At 48.7% G+C, this 6000-nt stretch overlaps 1 protein-coding gene across 1 annotated transcript in view; it reads left to right on the top strand.

Moving 5' to 3' along the window:
- Positions 1–452: 452 nt before the first annotated feature.
- Positions 453–6000, top strand: part of LOC309562139 (deoxyribonuclease gamma-like) — a gene marked incomplete at its 3' end in the record, with an annotated part of 59501 nt that continues 53953 nt past the window's right edge. The window contains exon 1 of the mRNA XM_082266265.1: positions 453–598. The remainder of the gene's footprint in view (positions 599–6000) is intronic.

Raw genomic sequence — 6000 nt, 5'->3', positions numbered from 1 at the left:
AACACTTCACTGACTTTTAAAAAAAAAAAAAAAAAATAGTAAAATTAGCTCAATTTGTATTGTGAAAGATTATGTTACACCAAGTAAATAAGTTGGAAACCTCTTTGGCCGTGCCCCCGACTCGACTTCCTTCCTCCCCAGCAAAAAAAAAAAAATTGTCAGGGGGCAGTGGGCCGCATTGCCTGTGGTTCCGGGCCGCTCGCGGCCCCCGGGCCGCAGGTTGGACATGCCTGGTTTAAAGGAATCACTTTTTGTTCCTTTTTTAGCATAGTAACGCAGCAAAAACGCATTTGTGTGAAAGAAACCTGAAGCTCTTTTTTTTTACAAGTCTTATACAGTAAAAGGAAGGGATGCTCCATGCTGATAAGCCCTGAAGCTATTGGCACTCTAGCGTGACGAGAAGGAATGCCATTGATGTTCTTGGGTTGTATTCTGTTTGCTTATAGACAAAGTAAGTGCAGACAAAATGACACCCATCAGCAGTGTGAGAAACCAGTTCTTCCTGTGGGCAGGTTTTAGGAAGAGGTTATATATATGTAAGTCTTCCACAAGACTTGTGAGTCTCTTCTACAGAAAAGCTCAGGAGCCGAACACACAAGTAAGTGTATTATTATTATAAAGCTGCTCACTGACATGAGATGACAATTGCCCAATCTGGACTATATTGGTGTGCGATTTCATGGATGTAGTAGAGGATGCTCGCCCTGCACACGTCGCAACGAAGATCAATCAAAAGCGAGCTGGGTTTACACTACTAGATTTCTGAACAAAAATTTCATTTTAGAGCCGGATCGCATCAGTGCGGTGAGAGACATCACATGTGATTCGGAGCACACTGTTCTGCAAATCACATGCGATGTCTGTGCAATGCAAATTCAGTCATACAGATTGTATGGTTGAATTTGCATCGCATTCGGACACAACTTGCACAGGACCCTTTTTTTGAGTCCGCACCCTTTTTTGGGTGTTCACACCTATGCGATCCGATTTATGTCCGAACTGACAGCTCGCACTGCGATATGTGAACTGATCTGGGGGTGTCGCTAACTTTGTATTGACACCCCCAGTGTGAACTGCCTGTGTGTTGAATGCAGTGGATTCACAGGGTTCCCACATCGCATATGTGTGAACCGGGATTTAAGAATGTTGATTGGACCTTCTAGATTTTAGCAGGGTGAAACTGAACTGCAGTGATGAGAATAGAAGGAGCAGGATGCAAAATAATTGTCAAGGAACAAATTTGTAACAGTGTATGAGGTTTTTGTTCAGTACATCCATCATTACATAATCGAATGTTAAATGCAAACTAGATGTTATTCTACTTTCTGGACTTTCCAGCCCCCTAATCTACATGCAGGGCGCTGGATGCATGGATTCCAATGGGTTTTTTTTTTTTAAGCACGTGATTAGAGCCAGAGGCTCTAATAGGCTTCAAAAAAGGGTGGGTTCAGGGTGCAGAGCACTGCGTCCCGAGCCCACCCGGTTGTGTGACAATAGCGAATGAATATTCGCTATTGCCACACGGATTCTCCTCCTGGCCAATCAAGAAGCGAGTCCTGAGACCCGTTTTCCGACTGGCCCGGAAAGGAAAAGCCATGCTATTGGCCAAGGAGTGGAGGAGGAGGAGGGAGGAGACTGATGGAGTAGCCGCCACCGCCGCCGCCGCTGCCTGCCCAAGGTGAGTGAGCCAGCAACCTGGGCAGTGCAGGCTGGAGCTGGTGGGGGACAGTGTGGGCTGGAGCTGGTGGGGGACAGTGTGGGCTGGAGCTGGTGGGGGGCAGTGTGGGCTGGAGCTGGTGGGGGACAGTGTGAGCTGGAGCTGGTGAGGGACAGTGTGGGCTGGAGCTGGTGGGGGACAGTATGGGCTGGAGCTTGTGGGGGACAGTGTGGGCTGGAGCTGGTGAGGGACAGTGTGGCCTGGAGCTGGTGGGGGACAGTGTGGCCTGGAGCTGGTGGGGACAGTGTGGGCTGGAGCTGGTGGGGGACTGGCGACCAGGGGGGGGGTACAGTGCGGGCTGGAGCTGACGTGGTCGGGGGGGTATGGTGTGGTCCGTCTGACGCGCCCCCCCGGCCTAGCCTATTCCCGCATCTCAAACACACCCTTGGCAGTTCACACTGCCATATGCGATACGCTGGGGGTGTCAATTAAAAGTTAACGACACCCCCAGTTTGATCGCATATCGCAGTGCGATCTTTACAGTTCGCAAAGGATCCGATCGCACAAGTGTGAACCACTGTGCGATCCGATCCTGGTGCGGCTGAAAAAAGGGGTCATGTGCGACTTTGGTGCGGGTGCAGTGCGAATTTAGCCATACAAAGTGTATGGCTGAATTCGCACCGCACAGCCGATCGCATGTAATGAAGGAGCAGTGCGCTCCGATATTACATGCGATCGCCCCAGCCGCAAGAGTGTGAACCGGCATGAACATGCTCTGAAAATCCCAGCGTACATACTTATGCCAAGTGTTTTGCCTAAGAGAAAACTGAAATGTGTTTTGAAATATGACCACCTTTCTATGACTAAAAGAAATCTTAAAGCAGTATTAAACCCAAAACCAGAAATATATTGCAGCGTACCGATCATTACAAGTGGTGGCTGCATTTGTTTTATTTTCTTTGTCTTTTTTTCTCTCACTGTTTTCACCTGGCGATATGGCCAGGAACACACCTCCTGTATTAGTGAGGAATGGGAACAGGAGGCAAAGCAGAGAGCAGCATTGTGAGTCGGGGGGGGGGGGGGGGTAATGCTAAGTGTATTAGCAGATTTAGATACAGGTACAGAGGTTTTGCACAAATAACGCCTGCCAGTGTAAGGCCCCATTCACACCTATGCAGAGTTTTTTTTACTGTGATTTTGGAAACGAATACAGCCATCACATCTAAGAATTGTTAAGCTGCAATATAAAAAAAGTTTTAATAAAAAACAAAAAAGGTTTAATAATGTTGTAAACACCAGAAGAATTTAATTAAAAAATGATAATTTTAAGAACATTCATTCATTTTTCTAATGGTTAGTGGGGTGAAACAGTTGTTTGTTTTTCTTTTTTTTTTCTTTTTTTTTTTTTTTTTTTCAATAGTTTTTATTAAATCTTTTTCAAAAGGAACAAATAACAATTACAGCATACAGGTACACTGGTTGAAGACAGCAACAATCATAGTAAACATTGCGTACTTACTTGGCACCACCACTGGCCAACGCCATCTCAACCTCCGGAACGGGATGCCCCCCAGACCAGCCCCCAGCCGAAAAATCCCGCAAGTTCCGACAGGAAGGCCGCGCCAGACCACCCCTATCGGGACCAACACTGTGGCCCAGCACAACCCCCCGCCGTCCCCCGCCGGGGCCGGGCACCGGTCCCCAGGGCACCCCCCCCACGCCCAATGGGCGCCAGATAGGGTGGGCACCTATACCACTAATAACTCTTCAACCCTTGTATAACTGGGTAGTTTAAATATTAGTACACAAGACTATCAACAGGACAGTCAATAACCTTAGCCTCTAAAGCATTTACTCGTCAACATTCACAATTTACTTAGAGATAAATACATCAGTGTTGCCAACCCCCCGGAGTGAAATTTACTGGCAGAACGCCAATTTTTTACGGACGGCACCAATTTTTTACTGGCACTGCAAAAATGTACATAAAATAGCCATTTTCAGTGCTAAACCGTGCAAATATGAATAATTAAACTATAAACATGTAGATAGTGCTATTAGCACTGTGTTTAAGTTAAGTTGATTTAAGGGGGAACTCTGATGTAAGCGGGTGCACCATTTAGGAGATATTTACAGTGCAAACTGCCGATGACATCATCGGCGCAGGCGCTCTCAAGGAATGGCCACCCATGCCGTTCCTTCAGAGCTCAGTGCCGTCAATGGCGGCTCCCGCGCGCAGGGGCAGGAGTGATGTAATCGCGCCTCCGGCCAATCAGATGGCCGGAGGACGCTAACCCGGAAGCAGGATGGCCGGACATGTCGCCGTCCTGTCGCTGAGGTGGCGGCACGGTGGGGGCTTCGTTTTAAGGTAAGTACTTCATAATGAGCTAGTATGCGATGCATACTAGCTCATTATGCCTTTCTCTTTACAGGGCTTTTTTTTTCCTCGTTTTTTTGGGGGACTTTACTTCCTCTTTAAGCTACAATGTAAAATAATTTTTCAGCAAGCATTAGGCTTTTAAATTAAAGTTATTCTCTGGGCATTGTTAAACCACTTTCCCAATTTAAAAGCCTAATGATTGCTGGAAAATGGTTTTACATTGTAGCTTAAAAGCTCCTTTCTAATACAATACATTGTCTTCAGCTCTGACATTGCCAGAGGCAGAGCAAACATTCTTTTTAGTAAAATAAATGACTGAAATATACATTAACCCAGGTCCATCCCATCTACACAAACTAAATCTATCTGCTGCATTATGTGTTAACACAGGCAGTTGAAGTTCAGCTGCCTGTGTTAACACATAATGCAGCAGATAGATTTAGTTTGTGTAGATGGGATGGACCTGGCTGAACAGCGAAGACTTTATCTGACCGACCTGTGCCTGCCTGAGCTGGTGTCCATGATGACTCCCTCTGTGACTGTGGATGGATGTGATGCTGTCCGTCGACTCCGTCCTGCAGCACAGTCAACACTCCGGCACCACGACACAAGGCTCCATATTCTGCTTTCCGCCTGCTCAACTCTGCAGCTTGGGGCTCCTGCTTTTTTAAATTCTGGCGCCTGGCGGTGGTGTGGCGGGCGGGAAATGCGCCATGACATCATCAGTAATCCGCAGTCAACTCGAGCCGTGGCGGCGGCGCGCCTTATCACAAGTAGGCGTGCACAGAGCTTCTGACAGGAGCCAGACCCACCCCCCTGGCCAGGGTACCGCCCGCCCGCTCGCTCGCTTGCTCGGCTGAATCCGGCGCGCCTTATCACAAGTAGGCGTGCCGCAGAGCTTCTCACAGCAGCCAGACCCACCCCCCTGGCCAGGGTACCGCCCGCCCGCCCGCTCGCTCGGCTGAATCCAGATTCCAGGAAATGACAGATCGGATCATCTCGGGCATTTCCGGAACTGCACATGCGCAGTTCCGAACCCAGCCCATCGCAGCCATTTGTCACGGGCACTTTTCTCCTGCTACGGGCATTTACGGGCAGGAGAAAAGTGCCCTGATTTTACGGGCTGTCCGTAAATATACGGACGGTTGGCAACACTGAAATACATCGAAATGCCCCAGCGCAGGACTGTTCCTACCCTGGGAATTTCAGTGACCAACTATTCCAGGTTTGTTCGAACTGCAGACTGCGGCTGTTCATATTAGCAAAAAATTTCTCATAGGAGCATTGAGCTCGGACCCTAGCAACCACTTCCATTGTTGAGAGGGCAGTATCAGACCTCCAGGCTGCCGTGATTGTCATTCTGGCCGCTGTTAGAACATGGGTCACTATGATACGATGGAGAGGAGGGATCTGTTGGATTCCTAGGCTCAGGAGAGCCAATGCTGGGGACATCGGGATCGACTCCCCAGTCAGTGACCGAAGCAGGGCGAACACAGCCGCCCAATAACCCTTCAATTTCTTACACTGCCACAGAAGGTGATACAGTGTCCCCAACTCCCCACAACCTCTCCAACAGGAAGGGGCAACCTCTTTAAACATTTTCTTCAGTCTAACTGGGGTCAGGTAGCTGCGGTGGAGGATCTTTAGGGACACCTCCCAGTGATTGGTGCAATGAGAGTAGGAATAACCGGAGCGGATGGCAATCTTCCAGTCCCGCTCCGAAAACTCCTCCCCCATGTCGGCCTCCCATGCTGCCATGGAGGCCGTTTTATTACATCTATATTGGTGTTGCAAGGTGTGATAAAACCACGAGAGGCCTTTCGGCTTATGATAGCTGGTGAGCATATAGTCCCACACCTCCGATGGCACCTCAATTGTCGGGTCTGGGTGTTTAATATGATAGTGGTGCAATTGGGCCCAAAAAAAAGAAGGCCTATCAGTACAGGTAGAGCGCAGCTCCCCA

Source organism: Pelophylax lessonae (genome assembly GCF_965119305.1).
Source record: "Pelophylax lessonae genome assembly, chromosome: 8".
NCBI classification, from domain to species: Eukaryota; Metazoa; Chordata; class Amphibia; order Anura; family Ranidae; genus Pelophylax; species Pelophylax lessonae.
The sequence above is the reverse complement of the archived record's forward strand: the minus strand, read 5'-3'. Positions and strand labels throughout refer to the sequence as shown.